Genomic DNA, 25121 nt, shown 5'->3' with positions numbered 1-25121 from the left:
AAACTTGTATTTAATTTGTAGAATTGTATTTATAGCAAGCAATTCCTGGTGTGATTTTTATTTTTCTGATATTGTTATAAGAAATGGATTCCAGGTGAAGTAGGAATTAAGGAACTACTTAAGATACACTTTTTTCAGTAGCTTTTTGGAGTTCAGAAACCAGAAGTGATTCTATATTGCCAACTGACAGACATTATGTATAAAGAACTCACATTATTGTAGGTCACTGAATTAATTTAAGAAAGACTGATTGACATCACTCCTTTAGGGAATTGTGGGCTGCTATTTGATATTATTGTCTTTGTCGGATATGAAAGTTTAAAATGAATTTTAGTTTTAGTGTGTAGGGACTTTAAGAATGAAGTGATGTCCTTTCCAAATTAAAAATTTTTTTTTCACATGGACAAGAAGTGGAGTATATAGACTTTGTTTCTACCTCTTTTCTCTAAGATAGTTAAGTGCTTGAGCATTCCACAGACTGTTGTATATAGTCAATAATTCTTAAATGGAAAGAGAGGATTCTAGGAAGCATTGAAAACACTTTATAGTTTTGCTCAAAAGTTAATTTTTTTTATTTGTGGGAGAGGGTGATCATAATTGGTGTCCCTTATGTGCCTATTATAGTTTGAATGCTTTTATATTCTGTCAAATATAATGTGTTCTGGATGAGATCATCAAGAAAGAACATTTTTCATTGTCGTTACAATAGCAGTTGGGCAAACCTTTTTTGCTAAAGGCTCTCAGTAATTCCTAGCACTCCTGTTGTTTAAGCTCTTTGTGGTAACCAGTTTTAATTGTATTACACTGAGCCTCATTCCATGGTATACTAATTCCCTTCTCAGATGAATTTATGTGCTTTGTACTCAAAATATTTTAGAAAATAGATTGACTAGTATGAATTTATGTGTCCATCTATTTTCTAACGAAGTAGATAGAGTTCTGTGAGCTAGGGCAGGGTTAAATATGATGGAAAGGTCATGCCTTCACAGTAAAACTCCTTGTATGTTATACTGTCATTTGCTCTTAGTTAATTAATTACTAAAGGTGTGGGGGGTTGTTCTAGTTATGGCCCTTACTATAATATGTCAGTTAAAAAAATAAACATAAGCCATCCAAAGATTTCAAAATAGCATGGCCAATTTAGCCCCAATATTACATTTAGGTATGATAGCAATTCCACATTCAGAATTCAAGCTGCTTTTTATTTTTCTTTAAAAAAGATTTTATTTATTTATTTGACAGGCAGAGATCACAAGTAGGCAGAGAGGCAGGCAGAGAGAGAAGGGGAAGCAGGCTCCCTGCTGAGTGGAGAGCCCAATGCGGGCTCTATCCCAGGACCCTGGGATCATGACCTGAGCCGAAGGCAGAGGCTTTAACCCACTGAGCCACCCAGGTGCCCCTCAAGCTGCTTTTTAAATCAAAGGATCCTAACTTTTACAGTATTACGTGGGAAAGGATCCTTGCGTCTACCCTTCCAGGATTCTCTGCAGGATTCCTAACCATCTTAGGAATATAGAGTTTTGGGTTTTGGGTTTGGCTTTCAAGCTGTGTGTGATTTTGGAATAGTTACTTTTTGTTCTCTGTTTCTTCGTGTGTAAAAACAAAGCTTTTAAACCTGATTATTTTATTGACTATTTTAAAATAGCACGTATATTTTGAATAATTACTGTTTGCCATGTGATATACTAAATATCCTAGGAAGGACAAAATAAAAGATAAACCCTCTGACTTTGAGAATTTTAACATATAATTGCTATGAAAACAGCTGATCATAATTTAAAACATTTAAGATAAACTGATAGAATGAACATTATATATAATAAGGAAGAAAGTAGTATGGATTTGAAGGACTTAAGAGGACTTTTTGGAGGAAATTGTTTTGGAGTTGAACTGGGTTTGGATAGGAGGTAGATAATTTGCCATGTGAGGTTGGCCATAGAGAAAACAAGTGTAAATAGACACAATTTAACTTTACGTGTGTGTGGAGCTGGTGAGGTATTGTGGATGGAACAGAAAATTCCTATGGGGAAGGTAATAGGAAACAGGTTGAATATATAGAGACGGAGGATCCTGAGTTCTACCTTGAGGAGTTTCAGTCTGATTTTGTGGTAAATGGAAGCTTTTATGTTTCTTCAGCAGATAGTCATAAAAGCAGTATCTTAAGGAAGAGAGAGATTCCATTTCATTATGTGGATAATGTATAGATAAGAATAAGAGAACTTGATGCCAGACACCAGGAATACCAGATGAGGTGTTTCATAAAAAGGTAGTTTCAGAACAGAAGGCTTTTGCTTTGCTTTGTTTTGAATATACAGGATATTTACACGGTAAATGTATGAAGGATTGTTCTCTGACTTTATTAGTATTATCTTTTAAACCATGAATCTATAATATGGGAGACAGTCTCCTAGAGAACATATTCCCTTGATTTTATTCACTAACCTGGCATTTCAAACTATGTTTAGAAGATTGGAAATTCTAAATGTTAGTTTAATTATGAACTTGTCTTCCCAATTCTGCTGCTTAATAGCTCTCAAGTTATTCCTTCCACCTGTACTATATGTACTCATATAGTTGGTTTACCAGTTGAATTGCTTTGTATGACCATAATTTGCCTGACATTTTTCTTATTCACTCATCATGGATGGTAGAGGGATCTCCTGAACAGTAAGCAGTCGTCCTTTCCCAGTCAGAACCCATTTTACAGAAGTGCTACCGGAAGCGTAATCAGCAGTGTATCTTTGGAAAGGACATGGTTGGGTGATGTCCTCCTTCCTTATTGCTCAAAGAAGTTCTTGAAAGTCAGAAGGGTATTAGAGCTACAGTTTTAATTCTCTCTACTTACTTATATGTACTTTTAATGGTAAAACTCTTTCATGCCACTGGATAATGTAGTTTTTTTTTTTTTTTTAAAGACCATTTTAGTCTACCTTGTATTGTTGTTAGTTGAGTCTGTCTCCTCTACACTTTGCACAGGTTGGCAATAGAAAAATTTGTTTAATTAAAATGCTGTTCTTAATATTTACATATAAATATTCACTAGCAAATCAGAATTATATTTTTATGAATTTCTTTCTTTCTTTCTTTCTTTCAGACTTCATGTTAACTCATGTTATAAGTTGGATTACATTTAGAACAAGCTGAAATTTTAAGACTTCTCAAAAAGATACACAATCTCACCACATGCCATCAAATTCTTAAAAAATAAAAGCAAGTCTATTCAGTCCAAAGTGACATTACTCTGAAAATTTATGGAAGTGTTTTGAAAAACAGAGATGGCAGAAAAAGTGGAAAACACAAACATAAAAGAAAACTGTTCTTTATCAGAATAAATTTGAGAAGGGCTCATCAGTCTAGTCCTTTTTTTTTCTTCCTTTTTGGTTTTTTTTTTTTTTTTTTTGGTGTGATTTTAAAATATCCTGTGTCCTTTCTGTTGGTGATCATTATGGAAATGTGAGTAGTAAAATTATAAAATAGCCTTTACTACAGAGATAATTTATTTCAGAGCAGAAATGCAATCATCCCTCATGCTGTATGCTTTTCCAACGATGCAGGCAGGATAAGCTGAGAGCTGCTCTACAGACTTAGTGCTTGAAATCTCACATCACTAATACCTTCCCATTAAGCCATGCAGTGCACCAGCACGTAAACTTAGCACAAGAAAGGTACAGTAGAAGGTATTGTCATTCAGATTACAGATAAAGGTGGTTGATCACTTACAAAAACCCCAAGGAGAACAGGGTAGGAACATTTGAGATGGGCTGTGGAGTAGGGAGGAGAAGGTCAGGACAGTTTAGAAGGACCAAACTGATCAGAACTAGGGAATACCATCAGGGCGGAGATAAAGCAGCAGGGAGTCCAAGACTGGGTTCTGGAAATAGAGGTTATGTTCTTACAGGATTTTGATCTTGGAGAGATTCAGTAGATAATCTTATTAAGAAATAACCCATTTCTGAATTTGACACCAATGACTTATAAAGGTTAAATGACTTGTTTGTTATTTTAATCATTAATCACTGACAGACCTGAAAGAGCCTAGAAATCTTGAAATCTTGTACCCATGCTTAACCGGTATTACGCGGACTGCTTTCTGTTAGCTCACTGATAGGGATGAGATGACGCCTGAGGTGAAGTGTTTACTTCCGAGGCTCTAATGGTTTAGTAGGGAGACTTGTGGGTAAGTCAGAAAGTGAAATACAAGGTTATAAGTGTTAGGATCAGACATGTTCAGGTGGCTTGGAAAGCCCCGGGAGAGGTCCTTCAAGGAGCTGGACTGTGGGACTGGGGCCAGGAAGTGCTTCTGGGGCACGCTGACATTTCCTCAAAGCTCACTCCATGCCGTGTTGGTGTACTGGAGGTAGTGCAGGCATTTTCATGGCAGTTTAAGATAGAACTTAGGTAACTTTATCCTCTGCTTTTACTTCCGAATCTTGTTCAATAGCTAGAGGATTGAGTATGCTTTTAAGAGCAGTACGTTACAGACATACTTGGCATGTCTTTATATTGAGCCAAAACATAACATTTTTCTTTATAATATAGAATATTCTGTTGATTCTTTTCCTTCATAGTGCTGATAGGGTAAGAATAGGAATGAAGGAGAATCTTTATTCTGTGCTCTGGAAAGAAGCTAAAAACGTAGGATATGCTACTACATATTTATACCCTAGATTTAAAAAAAACACAAAAAAGAGGTGTCATAAGGTGTGAAAAGACGATTAATAATACATTTAATTTAAAAAGTGTTGATCGTTTAAACTTGGTGTTAGAACAATTTTGTCTGAAAAGAACATGACTAGCTCTCCACTGATCCTATATGCAAAATACATTTTAGATGAGTTAAGAAATAAATGTCCAAAATGGAAACTGTAAAATACTTAGAAGAAAGTATGGGTGAATCATTTGTTAGTGGCACGAGGAAAGCTTTCTTTGGTAAAAAAACCAAAGGAAATTATAATGAAGGAAAGTTTGATAGGTTTGATTATGCGAAATGAAGATGTCTTATTTGTCAAAAAAAAAAAAAAAAAAGCAAATAAGAACCTTGAAAAGTATTTGCAGTATTGAACCTATCACTCGTGTATGAAGAACAGCCACAAAAAAGGGAGGGGCGAGAGGTGTAGAGAGAAAGCATTGACTTTGAAGGAAAGTGGGCAAAGGTCATTGATACACAGTTTGGTGGTGGGCATAAAAAGCCTGGAAAATGTTTACATGACTTTACTTAACATTTTCCACTTCTAGAAATTTTTCCTGAGAACCAGAGACCAGAGAAAAGGGAAGGGTTTGTTTACTCTTACACTATTATGGCAGTAAATGTTCTAAATGTCCAAAGTGGTCATCTGCTAAATAAACAATGACCTATCCAAATGCTGGACTGCACAGTTGCAGCCATTCAAAAATCATGTTTTTGAAGACAATGTAAGGATATTGAAAATGCTATTATATGGTCAAATTTTAAAAATAATTTACAAGTTCTGTGTGCTATAATTCATTCATTCATTCATTCATTCATTCATAGATTTTATTTATTTGATAGAGTGAGTGAGAGGGAGAGCATAAGCCAGAGGGGAGAGGGAGAAGGAGAAGCAGACTCCCTGCTGAGCAGGGAGGCCAATGCAATGCGGGGCTTGATCCCACCTGGGATGTATGTGTGTATGTATAGACAAAAGACTAGTTGAACATAGACGGTGTAATGTGAATATGTGTCTTAAATGTGATTTTTCTTAGAATTTAAAATGCTTTTCATGTTTCCTTTGGAGAAAAATTAAAATTGCAGACTAGCAATCTATATTGAATTATAATCGTACTGTATTTTTACAGATGATTTTTCAACTCTGTTTCTCTGTTCTTAGGGCAATATGATACATCAAAATTCAATAATTAGAATTATAGTTAAAGTTTGTTGTATAACACTTGTTTAGGTGAGTGTCCAAGTTGAATCAATATCTAATAGTTTTTGCTTGAGAATGTTGCAGAATAATGTTACTGCAGTTGGCTGTATATATTTTTTTTTACCTGACTAGAGAGGAAATTATACTGTTTTCAGTTAAATTATTTTAAATATGAGAAAGGCAAAACCCATGAAGAGCTGAGTAAAGAAACTATTTCATATATAAAAATACCAAAAAGCTATATTGTTTGCCTTATTTACTCACCTTTAGAAATCATGTAACTGTATTATAATTTTCATTAAAATCTGAATATTTCTTATATTCCCACATTCATTGACAGGTAAAATAATTCCAAAATTACTGTATGAATCAGTATAAAGTAAAACAGTATAAGTAGTAATATGAAGGCAAATAAAATTGGTCTATAATTTTAAAAATCAATTGATTGCTTTCTAATTGAAGGAGAGATCCATTTCAAGTTACTGTTTATGGAAATAGAAAAAAATAGCTGAGGGTAGAATTGCGATGTGAAAGAAAATAGCTCACATAATTTAAAAATAGGTCTTGGTACATTTAGTAGGGGAAAACAATGATAGATAGAGACATTTTCAGAGATTACTCACTATAGAATTGTCTTATAGTCTATTTTCCAATGAGATTCCTACTTTTTTGATTCGGTAGCTAGTGGAAGGATCTGATGTATAAATTCCTTTGATTTGAAAATATCCCAACCCATTGAGCTTGAATACTATGAGCTGTCATTTAGCACAACCTTTTACAATTCCATCAGACTTTTTTTTTACTGTTCTTTCATGGAGACAGATGGAAACTTTAGAAAATTAGGACAGAAACAAATAAACAAAGGCACTTGAAGAAAAAAAGTAGAATAAGGGGAGTACATCTGAACTCTAATTTAATTTACCTTTATTTCTGAAACTTCAGTTATTGGTTTAGAAACATGATAATGATAGCAAGTAAGATTTATTGAGCACTTAGAGTATGCCATTTCCAGTGCTCCCTCCTTCACGTGGATTATCTCTAGTGGTCAACCAGAGCCTGTTGGGAGAGGAAGTTATTTTTTCAAATCTCAGGTGTATCCTTATTTTATGTGCCATGAAGAAAGAAAAAAATACTGTCACTTAGACTATACTGTCATTGACTACAATATATATCCTAATGCGAGAAATATTTGAAGAATTGTGATATATTGAATGCATTGGCTGGTAGATGTGAGACTTGATTAGTAGACTGATCATTAGCGGGTTCCTATCTTGAAGATTTTTTTTTTTTAAAGATTTTACTTATTTATTTGACAGAGAGAGGCACAGCGAGAGAGGGGACACAAGCAGGGGGAGTGGGAGAGAAGTAGGCTTTCTGCCAAGCAGGGAGCACAAAGTGGGGCTCTATCCCAGGATCCTGGGATCATAACCTGAGCCGAAGGCAGAGGCTTAATGACTGAGCCACTCAGGTGCCCCTTGAAGGTGAGTTTTTAAAAAGGTTATTATCACCGAATGGAGAAAATTTTACAAATGTATAAACATGGAAATAAAAAACAGTGCTTCAATTCAGAATGAAAGTGAGTGTCTTCCACACATCTCTTGGCTAACTTTAGGCCTGTCCTTCCTGGGAAAACTATTCAACACCCATTTATGTGAACAGAGAATAAAAAAAATAAGATTCCAAGGGGTCTGTCAGTCTTCAGGGAGGGATAGCTTTTTCTGTAAGCAGATGCTAAGCTTTAATTTCTGCTGGTTTTAGACATTAGATTGCAAAGTTGAACGCCTGGCAGTGAGGATTGGTGATGGGGAGGATTTTTAAAGTAAAACAGTAAATGGATATTGAGAAATAGGTTGTTACCAGGGGAATGTTCTTCCAGAGATACTGAATCATAAGTCATTCTTATATATGAGACTTTGGGAGCAGAATAAAATAACCCTTACTAGCATACAGGGTTTACAGATTGCATGTATTTTCTGAGCACAGTCGACAACAAAGTGTAAGTCCAATTGAAAATACGTTGTGATTTAAATCCTGCCTATTACCTGGTACAGACCTGAGGAGGGAAGAGGGAAGGAAGGAGAAATGGAAGGTGTTTTTGTTTTGTTTGTTTTGAAAAAAGGTAGGGGCACCTGGTTGGCTCAGTGGGTTAAAGCCTCTGCCTTTGGCTCAGGTCATGATCCCAGAGTTCTGGGATTGAGCCCCGCATCAGGCTCTCTGCTCAGCAGGGAGCCTGCTTCCCCCTCTCTCTCTGCCTGCCTCTCTGCCTACTTGTGATCTCTGTCTGTCAAATAAATAAATAAATAAATAAAATCTTTTAAAAAAATAAATAAAAATAAAAAAAGGTAATACAAGGGGAGCAATTGTAGGGGCTAGATACTGCAATATCTAGTACAGTTTGTTCCCAGTTCCTGGCATAGAGCTCCTAAAACCCTTGGAATTTTCTAAGTGATAAAGGTAATATGAGCATCTTTTGTTTTAAGGAGGCAACACTTGGTGGGCCCCTAGATAGCTTCAGATGGGAGCTGGTCTCCAGGATAGGAAACCTTGATAGAAGCTTATAAATTTCAGCCATCACACAATCCTTGGGGAAGGGAGAGGGAGTAGAGATTGAGTAGATCATTAATAGCCAATGATGTAATCAGCCATGCCTAGGTAATGAAGCCTCCGTAAAAATCCCTAAATGACAGGGCTCAGAGAGCTTGAGAGTTACGCCCACGTGTTAGGAGGGTGGCACACCCCAACTCTGAGGGGACAGAAACCCATGTGCTTGACCTTGCCCCGTGTACCTCCTTCACCTGAATGTTCATCTGTATTCCTTGTAATTAACCAGTAATAGTTACGAAAATGTTTTGCAGAGGTTTCTGAGACATTTCAGATATCGAATCTGAAAGGGTGGGGTTGGGGGACCCACCCCCGGCTTTGTAGGCAAGTTGGATGGAGTGTCTTGTGACTAATGTCTGAAGTGGTCATTCTTGGGGGACTGGGTCCTTGAACATGTGGAGTCTGATGCTAACTCTGGGGAGCTAGTATCAGAATTGAATTGAATTGTAGGACATCCAGTTGTAGTCAGACTTCGTTGGTGTCAGGAGTGATGTGAGTAAAAGTAACTCAACCATAATTTGGAGAAGTGGGTAATGAGGAACCCATATATACAAAGCAGGCAGAGGACAGTGAAGCAAGTAGGGGAAGAACAATTTTTAACCCTTCACTGCTGTGAAGAGAGTCAGTGACTCTCTGACTCTCAGTCAGAGAGAGGTGTGTTTGTGTTGCTAATATTAAAGATTTCGGTCTAGGCTTCCTTGAACTCATATGTTTGTCTCACTTATTCTTTGTCATTTTTTGCTATAAGGCTGGAGCTTTTTCCTTTCGACAGCTCAGAGTTTCGCATAGTCATTTTTGAGTAAAGCACAGACAATACGTTATCTACAATTTGCAGTTTGGGTTATTAAGAGCAAAAATTTAAGACACAAAGCAATCTGCACGTAGAATACTTTCTAGATATGAATAATTGTTTCCTTAATTGTCCAAAGTCTAGCTTTGTTCATACTCAATTTGTTCATATTTTTTTGTGATTCATCTTTATCGGATCTTTGCAAAACACTGTAGTTATTTTGCTAAGATACAATAATTCCTTTTTTGCACTTATATTTCATCAGATTGTGAACAGTTTAATTATTGCCATTATAACAAGAACAACTGATAATAAGTGTGGGAACAAAGCATTGACTCTCGGGGCACCTGGGTGGCTCAGTGGGTTAAAGCCTCTGCCTTTGGCTCAGGTCATGATCCCAGTGTCCTGGGATCGAGCCCCACATCGGGGTCTCTGCTCTGCAGGGAGCCTGCTTCCACCTCTCTCTCTGTCTGCCTCTCTGCCTACTTGTGATCTCTGTCAAATAAATGGATGAAATCTTTAAAAAAAAAAAAAAAACATTGACTCTTGGTGAGTGTACAATTTGGGGTGTAGGGAGAAGAGCACGTGTATGGTAGACTGGACAACAGAGTGTCCTACCCCAGGGCCTTGGTGTGCATGTTTCACAGGGGGATGGGAGAGCTTTGACTCCCTGGGTATTAGGTAAGATCTGCTGCTGTATTTATGATACTCACAAACCGTCCAGCTCCTTTGTTCCTAGGCTTTGTAGAGATTCAGAGGTCTTTTGAAAATCTCTCATTTATATATTAATCATCATCCATGTTTATAATTATTACTAAAAATGAACTTAATGGAATATGTTAGTAGTTGGAGCTGGTATTAAAGTAGATAATAGACTTTCAAATAAAACTTGTAGGAATTCTCAAATTTACAAGTAAATTTTTTTATGATAGTTGAATGTATTTTGGCAGTAATGGTAGGGAGTAATATTGCAAATTGATCATTGAAATCTGTCTTTTAAACTTATCCTATAATTAGAGTTTGACTCTTCATATTTCTGTGTGTATGAATTTGTCTGTGTTTGCTTTGTTTTAAATGTGAAACTAAAAATACACAGAAGTTGAAATTTAGTCCCACTGCAGTCCCATAATCTCCTCCTATTTTGTTCTGTTGCTAAGCCAGAAATTCACATTTACTAGATTATTATCTATTGCCATGGAAATCGTTTTGTTATATTTCAATTTCACTACAGGAACAGGCAGCAGGAGTTAATGGACCATAAGAGGGAAATTTGTTGTTTAAATAATGATTATCTTTTATATTTGGCTAACATGAAAAGGGGAAAGTACAAGTCTTTTGTCACACAGCATGAGAAGGTAAATGGATGAGAGTTAGAGACAGAATTCACCTTAAGAAAATTCATGGCTGTCTTGTGAGTCAGAAATTACATGACCCACTCACAAGCTGAACTGTAAAAGGTGTCCTTACAGAGCTATGTTTCATCAAATAACTAAAGAAGTCCTCGTTGTGGGTTTGGCTCCCCAGAGGTGAACAATGAGGTGGAGTTTTGGGTGCAAGATGTGCATCAGGGGCTGTGTGCTGTGGCAGGAAGGGGAAGCTGCAGGATTGGGCAGGCCCCATGAAACTCAGGTGGTATTGCCCTTAGGGTTGCCTCCTGTTGCCCCTGCCTTGTCGTGGGATGTGGGCAGCCCCCATGTGGGGCTGTTCTCTGCAGCTACAGGAGATTGAAATCTCCGGACATGGGCACTGTCTTCTGACCACATTCCCTGCACGCGGCAGTCAGCTGGTCCATCCTTGAAAGCTTATCTTGGAGACGAGTCTGTCTACATGATCTTTTTCTTCTATGAGTATCAGCGATTTCCTGCAGTTTTATCCTTATGGTATTTATAATTCCCGGTATACATCACCTTTAATCAGGCAAGTGTTCACATTTTTTAGACATATTGGTGATAAAAGCCCTTTTAACGTTGTGATTTGGATTAAGTGCTTTCTGAATTATGTAGATTGTGTTCTGCCTCTAGCTATAGCATATCCTTTTTTTTTTTTTTAATTCATAGCGGACTGTGGCCCTTTATAGAAAGTTAAGGCTTTTCTAAATAGTATGTGACCATTTATAAGTGGACATATTTTTTAAAACTTTTTATTTTATAATGATTTCAAACTCAGAGAAACGTTTCAAGAAAAGGACAAAGAGCTAACATAAGTTCTTCACTCACATTCCCTGTTATTAGTATTTTACTACAGTTGCCTTATCGTATTCTCCTCCTCCTCCCTCTTTCTCCCTCACCCTTTACTCTGATGCATTCTTGTTTTGGAGTTTGTTCATTTGTTTGTTTGTTTTCTTGGGTTGAGATGAAAAATTGCAGACACGATGCCTTAGTATTCCTTTGGTACTTCAGTATTTCCTAAAAATGAGGATGTTGTTTCCTTTGCCTTTGGAGACATACCTTAAAAGAAGTTGCTGTGGCTGATATCGAAGAGGTTACTGCCTATGTTCTCCTCTAGGATTCTGATGGATTCCTGTCTCACGTTGAAGTCTTTTATCCATTTCGAGTTTATCTTTGTGTACGGTGTAAGAGAATGGTCAAGTTTTATTCTTCTACATATAGCTGTCCAGTTTTCCCAGCACCACTTATTGAAGAGACTGTCTTTTTTTCCACTGTATATTTTTTCCTGTTTTGTCGAAGATTATTTGACCATAGAGTTGAGGGTCCATATCTGGACTCTACTCTGTTCCCCTGGTCTATGTGTCTGTTTTTATGCCAGTACCATGCTGTCTTGGTGATCTCAGCTTTGTAGTAAAGCTTGAAATCAGGTAACGTGATGCTGCCAGTTTTATTTTTGTTTTTTTTTAACATATCCTTAGCAATTCAGGGTCTCTTCTGATTTCATACAAATTTTTGGATTATTTGCTCCAGCTCTTTGAAGAATACCGGTGGAATTTTGATTGGAATGGCATTAAAAGTATATAGATTGTTCTAGGCAGTATAGACATTTTAAGAATGTTTATTCTTCCTATCCAAGAGCATGGAATGGTCTTCCATCTTTTTGTGTCTTCTTCAATTTCTTTCATGAGTGTTCTGTAGTTCCTCGAGTACAGATCCTTTACCTCTTTGGTTAGGTTTATTCCCAGGTATCTTATGGTTCTTGGTGCTATAGTAACCAACTTCATCAAGATCAAAAGCTTCTGCATAGCAAAGGAAACAGTCAACAAAACAAAGAGGCAACCCACGGAATGGGAGAAGATATTTGCAAATGACAGTACAGACAAAAGGTTGATATCCAGGATCTATAAAGAATTCCTCAAACTCAACACACACAAAACAGATAATCATATCAAAAAATGGGCAGAAGATATGAACAGACACTTCTCCAATAAAGACATACAAATGGCTATCAGACACATGAAAAAATGTTCATCATCACTAGCCATCAGGGAGATTCAAATTAAAACCACATTGAGATACCACCTTACACCAGTTAGAATGGCCAAAATTAGCAAGACAGGAAACAACGTGTGTTGGAGAGGATGTGGAGAAAGGGGAACCCTCTTACACTGTTGGTGGGGATGCAAGTTGGTGCAGCCACTTTGGAGAACAGTGTGGAGATTCCTCAAGAAATTAAAAATAGAGCTTCCCTATGACCCTGCAATTGCACTACTGGGTATTTACCCCAAAGATACAGATGTAGTGAAAAGAAGGGCCATCTGTACCCCAATGTTTATAGCAGCAATGGCCACGGTCACCAAACTGTGGAAAGAACCAAGATGCCCTTCAACGGACGAATGAATAAGGAAGATGTGGTCCATATACACTATGGAGTATTATGCCTCCGTCAGAAGGTATGAATACCCAACTTTTGTATCAACATGGATGGGACTGGAAGAGATTATGCTGAGTGAAATAAGTCAAGCAGAGAGAGTCAATTATCATATGGTTTCACTTATTTGTGGAGCATAACAAATAGCATGGAGGACATGGGGAGATGGAGAGAAGGGAGCTGAGGGAAATTGGAAGGGGAGGTGAACCATGAGAGATTATTGACTCTGAAAAACAACCTGAGGGTTTTGAAGGGGTGGGGGGTGGGAGGTTGGGGGAACCAGGTGGTGGGTATTGGGGAGGGCATGTATTGCATGGAGCACTGGGTGTGGTGCAAAAACAATGAATACTGTTACGCTGAATAGAAATAAAAAAAAAATAAACAAAAAATAAGGATGTTGTTCCACAGAACCCAATATAATAATCAAAACAGGAAATAAATATTAATATAATATTACCATCTGTTTCTCAGATCTCATTCACTACTCACCAGTTGTCCCAGTGATGTTCTTCATGAGTCCAGAATCTGGGATCACACCTTGTGTTTAGTTGCCTGGCACAACTGCTCTCCTTCAGTCTGGAACTGTTCCTTAGTCTTCTCTCATTTTCATGAACTTGATATTTTGAAAGAGTTCAGCCAAATCATGCTTCTTCACTATTTGGTTTTATCTGATGTTTCCTCATGAATGAGTTCAGATTATTTTGGGCATGATTACCATAGAAGTGATGCTTTGTTCTTAGTTCATCATGTTAAAAGGTGGTCAGGCATGTCTTATACTTTTCTTGTTTGTTCCAGCCTTGGAATTACTAAGAAATGGAAAATGACATTTAGACATTTAGAAACCAAGGTCTGGGTTCTAAAGATCCTCATTGCTCCTGGAGTATCATTCCTGCTAGGTCTTCTCAGGGAATGGAATTAGAAAATACAGGTTTTTACAAACTCTCTCTCTATGTCTGTCTGTCTGTCTATCTGTCTATCTATGCCTGGATCCTGTTAACCTCAAATGTTTACCTGTTTGCTCATTTCCCCCTGTATATAACCAATCTCTAATCTATGTGGGTCACCAATGTGGCTTGGCCCTGCTATCCCCAACCAGCTGGTTGAATATTGGGTTTTGGCTTTGCTAGTGATGCCAAGTACTTGCTCAGTCACAACCAAGAGGAAGGGACCCCGATGCATCTTATGTTTCCTATTCCTATTATTACTTTTCTGTGGATATAAAGCACTGCAATGATTCCAAAAGCAAAATTCAGCAGAGGAGGTAGTATGTGTTATGGGCTATATTATAAAAGACATTCCTAAATTAAAAATGGGATTCTCTAGTGGTTTAGTGGTTTCTTTTTTAGTTTTGTTTTTTCAAAATGAGTACTATTCTAAGATGTGAATGACAGGATTTTTGTGCTTAGCTTAAGATTCTGTTAAGGACAATAATAATAGCACTGGGATATGTGCTAAGCATTTTGATATTAAATATAGTTTCTGAATAAGAAACCATTTATATTGTTAAGGCAGATCTTTCTTTGGTTTCTTTTGGATTTATTTCTTGGTCACTCAATAAGTGATAACTATTAGCAAAAACAATTTTTGTTGTGCCTTGTTTGTTGGTTTGCAGTAATGAGAACAGTTATTGAGTCCGATAATTTTGTGCTTTTATTTTCAAGTAACAAAGTGTTCTTATTTTGTGATGATACTAAGGAAAGGCAGTTTAAAAGCTAGTTTTAAAGGATCTGTAGCTTTGAGAGGTTATAATTTAGAATGGAGGCATGGTGGTCAGAGGAAATGAGCCAAAGTTAAAAGCCTTTTCTGTGCCATTGAATCTGTAACCATCCTCAAAGTACTCTGCACTTTATGTCACAAAAAAAGCCTCAAATCCGGTGGGTAAATGTTATCTGCAGGAACCTCATCATTTCTGAAAACAGGTCTTTTATTCTTAAAGTGTTTGAACAAGAAATACAAATAATAGTATTTTCTATTAATAGAAATAGTATTTTCTTCTCTTTTTGCAGGACAACATATGGATATAGGGGTTCTGCTATTTTTGAATAAGTGCTTTGTGATATAAAAAGCAAAATCAAATTTAAAATTAATGGTTGGTTAGACAGAAACTTAAGGTGTTGGTTAAATCTCTTTTGCCTCCTTTGTGAAGCAGGGGTGTCAGTTCTCTTTTCTTGTGGGGTTGTTTTATGCTTGATTTTCTTTTGGAAGATAAAATATAGTTACTTGTCAGCCAAACATTTATGGCATAGACACTTTTGCAAATAGCTTTAAAGGTAGAGCTTGATTATATATAAGCTGTGAGGAGCACACAAGATGTGGGCAAAGCAGTTGATGAGCAGTGAATGTGGTTGTACAGAGGAGAGAAGTGAGTGAAGGCTCACATCATTCTTGTGCCCTAAATATGTTCACATTTTCTCATGAGTCTTTTATGATTTCTGCTCTCCTTGTCCAGTATAACTTTAGTTGCTTCTTATCCCATTCCTTGTGTCCAGTATAACTTTAGTTGCTTCTTATCCCATTCCTTGTCTCCTTTACTCTGTCTCTCTCCCTGATACAAACTCACTCACACACAAATACACATACAATTACACTTGAACTTAAATAATTGGCGTGCTTAGAAGTGTTCCCAGCTGGAGGCCACACAGGGCCAATGTCTATAATTGTGTGTTTGTGTATACGTACGTATACACACATACACACACATGCACACACATTCCATTTTCAAATAGTTGGCACTGAAAGTACTTGGCTTACTGTAGTACAATATGCAGCTCACGTTTGTTGAGTGAAGGAATCTGAGCCCAAAAAGACAAGTAATATTAAGGACCGAAGTGAACAGAGTGAAGGAATGGGCAGAGTCTTGTGAAGACATGATTTCTTCTATGAAGATTTGTTTGTTGTACGGATGGCTTCTCCAGAATGATCTAGTATTCATATGGAACAGTTCTTAGGTTGAATCCACTGCTTTTCCCCACCTCTCTGAACCAAAATTTATTTCTGATTGACAGAGGGTAGTTAATTGAACTGTCCTGATATGTCACTGGAAAGGGTAGATCACGCCTTAGATGAAGGCAGTGATCTGGGTAGAGGGCCAGATACGTGTACTTTTCCCTCCTCTCGATAAAGGTCTTCTTACTGCAGCTCATTTTATGTCTTGTGACAGCCAAGTAACACAGAGTATAGTGAAATGACTTTTGTGTGACAGAAACCATAGCAAACCATGCAGGACATTTGCCTTTAAAAACAACAATAAAAAGATCAAACATTCTCTAGTTACCACTTTAACAGTTTACAGTTTGGAGTGGTACTGCTAGTCCTGTCAATGAAAATTACCGCTTGGCATCTTTTTGGAGTATCTAAATGTGTGGTCAGGGACCCACTTGGGCACAGGGTAGTGCTATGAGCCCTGTTCACGATTTTCTGTACTACTTCCTAATGTATCTGAAATGCTGAGAGCAGGGCACTGCTTCCCCTGCTACTTTTTTCAAATGTCAATATCTTCCCCTTTCTTTCCACGTAGAGTTACATTTATTCCATGGTATAGCAGCAAGTCCACTTCTAACTTATTGAAACCATTTTCCTCCATTTGGTACTAAGTCCAAAGTTTCAGGGACAAAAAATTCTTCAAGTCGGTTATTAGGTATAATAGAGAGCCCAACGAAAATGCATACATGTGTACACCAAAAGATATACACAAGAATGTTCATAGCAGCATTCCTCCTAATGGAAACACCTCTAAGGTCTATCAACAGTACAATGAATACATTGTGGTATATTCATCAAATGTGGTGTAGTCATTCATTGTATAGCAATGGAAACAAATGAACAGCTGGTCCAGGTAGCAACATAGATGAATCTCAATCATGTTAAAGGAAGCCAGATGAAAAAGAATACATCATGTATTCAATTTCTATAAAGGTTAACCATCGACAAACGTCAGTTTTGGTTTTGGAAACCAGGGTAATGATTACCTTTGGGAAGGAGGAAGAGTAGTGACTCAGAAAGGGCAGACCCGTGGTGTAGTTACTGGCGTGGGTGGCGGTTACATGGTTATCTTCACGTTGTGGTAAGTCATGCCGAATCATCACGTTTGTGCCCCTTTCTGTGTGTGTTATGTTTCCATTAAAAAACTTATTTAAAAAAAAAATTGATGTAATTACCCTCTTGTCTGTAGTGTAATGTCTACTTTTTTCTGGATGCTTTCAAGGTGTTTTTCTTTGTCTTAGTTTTATGTTTGACTATAACTTGTATAGGTGTGATTTTCATTGTAATTTTCCTCCTGTGTTTCACTGAGCTTTGTGAATCTATAATTTCATGCTTTTCACCAAATTCAGAAAGCATGCTTCCAATATATTTTTTAATTAGACTTAAAGAAAGTAGAGGGACTAAGTTTACCTATACTTCGCATACCCTCAGGAAAAGACGACACCGTATATGCATTATTCGTTTTAAGCATATACTTTGTTTTATAGGTCAGCATCTCAACTTTGCAAGTTCCTGCCTCCCAGCTGGTCCCATAAAACTGAACTGAACCAGTTTTCCCATTTGTTCTAAGTTCTTGTCTAGCCTGTCAACTCTTAAGCCACTAACGATTAACCAATGTATACCCTTACCTTAGACTATACCTCCTAAAGCTCTTCACAGTGGAAGGCTTTCTCTTTATCATTGTGTTTCAGGGGCCGCTGAAGACTGGTGGTGTTGTATATATACAGGTGTATGTATAGGTGTTGACCACTCACACCTAGCTTTTGCCAGCTCAGTGCAGATTCTTTTGTGCATGAAGAATACCCACCCTTTTTCTCTTCCATTAACTGGCCAGAGGGAACTTCTTGTGATGCCAGTTTATGTGGATTGAGGGAGAAGTGCTGAAGGATTAGGGGTAGGTACTGTAATAGTCCGAGTCATCTGCTCATTCAGCTTAGCTGTGGCCATGTTCCCAGTCTTCGAGGGAGTGGAGTGCTGTTGTGCCCATCTAGTTGTATGGTTTGGCGAATCAGATAATGGCAGCTTATGATGGTGGTTTGATTGTTCACCTAGTCCCTTGATGTCCTGTGGTCAGGTGTTCCAGCTCTCCCAGGGACCACTAGCAAATTGGGAGAGCAATCTTAATAAGGTCCCCAAGAACCACATGTGATTAGCACTGACGCATTGCGCTATGACACTGACCATGCGGTTGTGCAGTGGCCATTTCTAAAGGCACTTTCTGGTTATAAAGCATTCGCATATGTTCTATCTCATAGGACACGGTATCCTTTCTGCTGGCCTCTGGGTCTACAGATGTAAAAGGCCCAATGTGAAATCGAGATTACACAGAGGACCTGGCTATTCTGGTGGCTCTGCAGTCCATGGCACTACTACTACTACTACTACTACTACTACTACTACTACTACTGTTACTACTGTTAACTACTGCTTCTACTACTATTACAACTATTGCTGCTGTTGCTGCTAGTACTACTACTACTACTGTTACTACTACTTCTACTACTATTACTACTACTTCTCCTCCCTCTTTTTCTCCTTTCTCTCCTTCTTCTTCTTGAATGAGAATTTAATGTTGGGGAAGGAACTTAGGGTGTAGCCTTTGGCAAGGGGACATGCTGGCCCTGATTTTGGGCCACAGATGCAGAAGCAGGCAGGGCAGGGCCCGACAGACAGGTGTGCAGTCCAGGTGGCACAGTTCCAGGTATTCGTACAAGCCATAGTGACTTATGGTGCCATCCGAGTGCGCAAACCTGGGGTTGACATCCAGGAAGTGGGCCCATGGGTGGCCAGCCAATGCTACCCAGAGCAACCCGTTCACCCATCAGTTTTTCTCTTGAAGTGGGTTAGGGTGCTGGCCTCTGGGAGCAGACCTGACACCATTGGTTCACCAGTTGGACAATGGTCTTGATGCCACCAGTCACTTGCTCTGCTATGTGCCTGTGGTGGTTGGTACTCACCCAGACCACTATAGTCTTGGGCCAGATTTGTTCCAGCTTCCCATTCTCCAGCTGCCAAAGCACCTGTTATGTGCTGTCACTACCAATACCAAAGTTAAGTGTGCACAGAGAAGAAAAGAGCTCCTGCCAGATCTTGCACTGGTGCATTAGATGGACCCAGGAGTCCCTGAGTAAGATGACTTTGTGTTCCTTATCTTTGCTGTGGGCTATGAACCCATGTGCAGGGACATTCAATGTCCGCTGTCCTGCATGTCCTATACCCGTAGGGACTTGCTGGTGCCTTCTCCTCTTCACTCATCATGGTGCTACAGCTCATGCTGGATCCAGTGTCTTTTTTAAAGGCAAATTGCCATATTTGAAAGAACATAAGCAGTAGATATCCAAGATTTGGATAACAGTTGAGATTAGAACCCCAACTACTTGATTCTCTTCCTCTCCATTTGGGTCTCCGCTCAAATGTCATTTTGGCTCCCAAACCAGAAATATTAAGAGTAGAGGTAGAGGGAATTTTAGGTTTCCATCTTTATGGCATAGTAACTCCACCAAATGGCTTAAACTTTGGCTGAGTATGATAGCTGTGGCTCTTCCTTTGGAAAGGAGCTAGTCAGGGTTTATGTGGAGAGGAGGAAGGCTTTGTGCCATACCCTCCACTCCAGATGCATATAGGTGGAAATCCTAGAGGGACATAAGCACTTTCTGACCCAAGACACATTAGACCACATTTTCTTCCTACTTTGCTCTTTGAGACCAATGATAATCACTTCTTACAGGTGGTTTTTTTGTTTTTGTTTTTGTTTTTGTTTGTTTTTTTGTTTTTGTATTAGAACATAGTAAATCATGGGCCATGGAGTAGACAGAAGTTAGCTTGCTCTTAATGTGATGAATCTGTGCCTTTGGCTTTAAGAACGTTTGCTGTATGTAAGAATGAATCAGATCCTTGGTACGATAGAGAACAACGTTTGTAGTTACCATTAAGCAAAGGATCCCAGTGATGACTTTATAACCTGAGTAAAGTCTTAATACAGAAAGGGTTTTTACTTGCATCTGAATTGTCATCTCTTTAGCCACTTTCACTTCCATCTTTGTGGAAAACATACTCTTTCTCCTGTTCAGAGCTGTCTATACACCTGTGTTCTAGGTCTCTCTAGTCTCTTTCTGAGACTCTACCCTTCATGAGTTTTTCTCCTTCGTATCTAGCTACCCCCTGTTAGTGGACTTGCTTTCTACCCTTTCTCTCCTTTGTGGTGTCCTTAGTGTTCTTCCTTGGACTCCTGGCCCTTTCCACTCTATAGCTTTCCCCTCAGTAGTCAGAACCCCTTGTAAGGATCAGCAGCCAATTATTATGCCAATTATATACTAATAACTCCAAACTCTCAAGCATTGGCTTAGGTCTTTTTCCTGATATCCAGTTGCTTCCCAGATGTTGCAATAAATATCCTGGAAGATAGAAGAAAATAAATTGAAGAATATCCAAGAATGAGATGATAGACATATGTGAGGATAACAGAGCTATTCTTCCTCCTTCATTTGCTATTTTGGTGTGTGTAACAACCTTGACTCCATTTCTCAGCCTAGAATGTTGATAAGCATTTCATCCTTCCATTTAGCTCACAATAGCACAACCGGCATGGTACCTGTCATATCCTAGGCATGCAGAGTTGGATGAATGAATGAATATATGACTTCTTTTCCTCCATCCCTTACATTCATTCAGTCACCAAGTTCTGTCCCTTCCACCTGGCTTTCTTCTGCTTACTGCTAGCGTAATTTCCTCCCTCCACTTCATCATCTCCACTGTTACTTGTCTAATTGAAGCTGTCTATGTAGCTTACATATATGCTGTTAACCACATTAAAAAATAAAACTAAAAGAGGTGATAATGATTTTAATAATGCATTTTATTTGATCCAGTATATCCAAAATATTATTTCAACATGTGGTCTAATCACATTTCAATGTCCTCAACCTATATATACCTATTTTCTTTGTCTGGAAGCCTCTGATCCTTCTACTCAACAAACTTGTTCATATGGTATCAGCCTGAATGCTGTTTCCTTCATGAATCCTGCCTTGAGTTATTTTGGCAAATTTCTTATACTTGTGGCTTTCGAGGTTTTTTTTTTTTTTTTTTTTGCCATATCAAGTAGAAAGCATATTTTACATTGTGACCAAGATGTAAGCGTATGTGTGTGTGTCTTCCCATATTTTTGCCTATAGCTGTACTGAAATCTCTGTGTCTGTTTCTAAATTTATACCTACGAGAAACTGGAACAAACGTTCAAAATTGTTTTATTTCATTTTGTACACATAAATCTATTATTGCGTTTACCAGGTTGCACTTATTTATTTATTTTTTTTTGCATATATCTCCTTCCTATTCTCTATACCTTTTCATAAATAAATAAATAAATAAATAAATTTATTTTTTGTGACAAGTCCAGTGCCTGGTCAATGTGTGTACTCAGTATAGTATATGTTTATTGACTGACTCAAGTCTAGAAGAGCTGTTCGTATGGGTTCAAAGACATCATTTTAACCATCAATATTAATAAGCTACAATAGTTTGTGCAGGGCTGTCTCAACCCTGGCTGACTGAAATACAAACACCTGGGTGATAGAAAGGTTTTCTTTATTCCCCGATCTTCTTATATCTGAATAAGGAGCTCAGATATGTTCTCTTATTCTGGCCACATGGAAGATGGATAGCAGTGAGAACTTGATGTTTTTCACTTAGAATCAACTCCAATACTGTAGAGAAACACATTTTGGTACTTCTTATGAAGGGAGCTGAAGTTTGTACTCTGAGGTTAGCAGTTTATGCCTGGTATTTAAAAAAAAAATTTCTGATGACATGATACAATCTCAGAGCATATCAGAGAGAAGCCAGATGGCTCATTTCTAGACCAGTTTTACTGCTAATTAAAGGGCTAATTTTTCTCTCACAAACTCAAGAGTGTGAATGTATTTATTGTCAAAATACTCGATAGCTGGACAAGCTAAATTGGTTCATGAAGACCTAATTGGGTATTTTCCATCTTGCAAAACTCTGGTGCTGATATTTAAGAGACCCTGGGGAATAGCTGTTAGTAAAGGTATTGATTACAAGTATGCTGCTTTTTAATAGCTGTGTATTAACTCAAGAAGCTGGATTTCAAGGGACTAAAATTTTGAAGAAAAATAACATTCTCAACAGCTAGAACTAGTCCTTTCACTTCCACTTAGGTGAATAGTTTTGCTTTTATTATATTTTAAGTGTTGCTGTCAGCCTGCATGAAGAGACCCACATGACAAGATTGCTCTTACTCTGACAAAAGATCATTATCTGGCTGGAGCATATTCTAGGAATCAATAAATATATGATATGCTATTTCAGATTCTTTGAAGATATTAAGTAAAATCTCATTTTGGATGTAGGAGGTGTTTCTTAATAAATATTTAAAACCTCTATTGACAGGGCCTTAATGTGACAGCTAATAAATACACCATTGAATAAGTGTTAACAAAAAGACATATTATGGTGAAGTACCTTCAAATTATGTAGGTGAAATAATAAAGTATCACTTTTTCCTAACAAACAAATTAGCGATGATTTAATTCTTTCATGTTAATTGATGTTGAGGAATACACACAGCAAAGTTTTTGATAGAACTATTTTTACCCTCTCTTAGTAATTTACTTAGGATTTTTATTCAGATAATTCATAAACTAAATTATCTTCAGAGAAGAGTTGCCACTTGCAATATATATATGGATTTTGTTTTTTACCTAAACTTCATGTACATGTATGAATGCTGTTACAAATGTTAGGGAATATTTAACCAAGGTCCTGACTTAGAAAGTTGCCTTTTATCTAAAAATTTCAAACTTGAACTGACTTGCTACTTTTTCTTACTTTAAAAAAAATTTTTTTTAGAAGATTTATTTCTTTATTTATTTAACAGAGATCATAAGCAGACAGAGAGGCAGGCAGAGAGAGAGAGAGGAGGAAGCAGGCTCCCTGCTGAGCAGAGAGCCTGATGCAGGGCTCCATCCCAGGACTCTGGGATCATGTCTTGAACTGAAGGCAGAGGCTTTAACCCACTGAGCCACCCAGATGCCCCTAAAAATTTTTTTATTAACATGTAATGTATTATTAGCCCCAGAGGTACAGATACTTTTTCTTACTTTTTTTTTTTTTTTTAAATATTTTATTTATTTATTTGACAGAGAGAGATCACAAGTAGACAAAGAGGCAGGCGGAGAGGGAGAGAGGGAAGCAGGCTCCTTGCCAAGCAAAGAGCCCGATGCGGGACTCGATCCCAGGACCCTGAGATCATGACCTGAGCCGAAGGCAGAGGCTTAACCCACTGAGCCACCCAGGCGCCCCTTTTTCTTACTTTTTAAAATGAGTTCCCGTTTATTCGATGAGCAAATAGTTTGCATTTACATGTTAAACAATTTTGTTATTTAGAGTTCATAATATATACCATTTTGGTATCTCTGGAATTTTCTGTCTTGAAGCTGAAAGTCTTCAGATAGATATTGTTACTATTAACTATTATTTTTTGAGAAAATGACTGGCATTTCCACTTGCCTTTCAACATGGTTGCCTTCCACTATATTCACATCATAAGGGAACTTTGTTTTTTGGCTCAGTGAAATATCAACGGTGTTTTTCTGAGGTGCAGCCAGCTAATATGAGACTGTTGTAGGTGCAATGTTATGAAATTTTAATTCACCTTGTAAGCATCATGGCGTATCTTGCCATTGTAAAATGACTTGTATTTAAAAACCTGTAACAAGTATAATCCTGGAAAATGAAATAATAATTCATATACTCTCATTAGTAAGTTCTTTGACTAGACTATAAATTTTCATTTACCTATCAATTTAAGTGGGAAGCTGACATTGTACATGGTCTCTCTTATCTCTAATATGACTTTTTTTTTTTTTACTGTAAGGTTTATGAGAAGCTTTCAGTGATGCTTTATTTTTTAATTCTGGTCTTTTCTTGCTGTGGATAGATGCCACGTATCTCATTCTTCAGCTAAACAGCTCATATTCTACTTTCTCATTAGCCTTTCAGTAAATGGGATGCAAAATGGTCTCATTAGTCTTTTGATAAATATCATTTTAATTAAATATGCATAAATATGGAAAGACCTGTGTAACAATGTCTTTAAGTAGTTACGATGTATTTTATATTATTTTGCATTATTATGGAATTGTGTACCTATTTCTGATGCAGAATAATTACACCATTAGTAGTCTATACTAACCTGCTTTTTGTGTTTATAAAGATCACAAGTTTATCAAGTAGGTGGCTTGAGTTAATTTGATTTCACCTTTATCACAGTGCTAATGGAATTGATAGTGTAAGTTCACCTGTGCCAAGAAGTAAAGAACTCAGATTTAATAACAGTGCTGATTCAGAAAACTGATCTGTTGCTTGCAGTATTTTCTTAAATATAGATTCTTTAATACAATCGAATATTGTAAAAACTCTTTCACTTTACTTCTTTAGCTACTCACTAAACTCAAATTTATGATATTCCAGAGGTATTGGTTAAGAAAGGAGCTTGAGAGAGAGAAAGGTCTAACTTGGATCTTAGATTTGCCATTTAGTATCACAGTGCTTTTGGGTGATTATAATAACAATACCTGCCTGAAAGGATCATTTTTTTGAGAAATAATTAAGATAATAAGATTTACTAAGTGTTAAATATACAGAGTACTAGTAGTTTTATTATCATGATAATAAAAGTCATGAGCTTTTTCCCCTAAATATATTTCATTTTGCTGGAAATTTTATTGATCAATATTTGCATTGTGGCAATTACAAAAAGTGGATAAGTATACCACTGTAAACTTTTTTTTTTTTTTTTGGACCTCTTGAAGGCCCATGTAATCAACACATTGAAAAACATTACATAGTTCACATTTAATGAAGTTGAATTTAATTTGCACGGTTTCAACGGGTATAAGATGACTGTCATGCAAATATGCTTGTTTCCTGTTGTATCATTGTTTTATAATAGTTCTGTATTATCTGCCAAAGTAATTGTAAACAAAAATTGTTTAGAAATTATTTTTTAGCTTCCTCTTACA

The 25121-nt window shown here is 37.3% G+C and overlaps 1 protein-coding gene and 1 pseudogene across 2 annotated transcripts in view; one reads left to right on the top strand and one right to left on the bottom strand.

The window, feature by feature from the left end:
• LOC111147359 (inner mitochondrial membrane peptidase subunit 2) overlaps positions 1 to 25121 on the top strand; it is an 861050-nt gene that overhangs the window by 131504 nt on the left and 704425 nt on the right. The window lies entirely within an intron of this gene.
• On the bottom strand, positions 18663 to 19264 carry LOC111147358 (annotated as a pseudogene).

The sequence above is a fragment of the Enhydra lutris genome, unplaced genomic scaffold, assembly GCF_002288905.1.
Source record: "Enhydra lutris kenyoni isolate GAN:26980312 unplaced genomic scaffold, ASM228890v2 scaffoldscaffold16, whole genome shotgun sequence".
NCBI classification, from domain to species: Eukaryota; Metazoa; Chordata; class Mammalia; order Carnivora; family Mustelidae; genus Enhydra; species Enhydra lutris.
The sequence above is the reverse complement of the archived record's forward strand: the minus strand, read 5'-3'. Positions and strand labels throughout refer to the sequence as shown.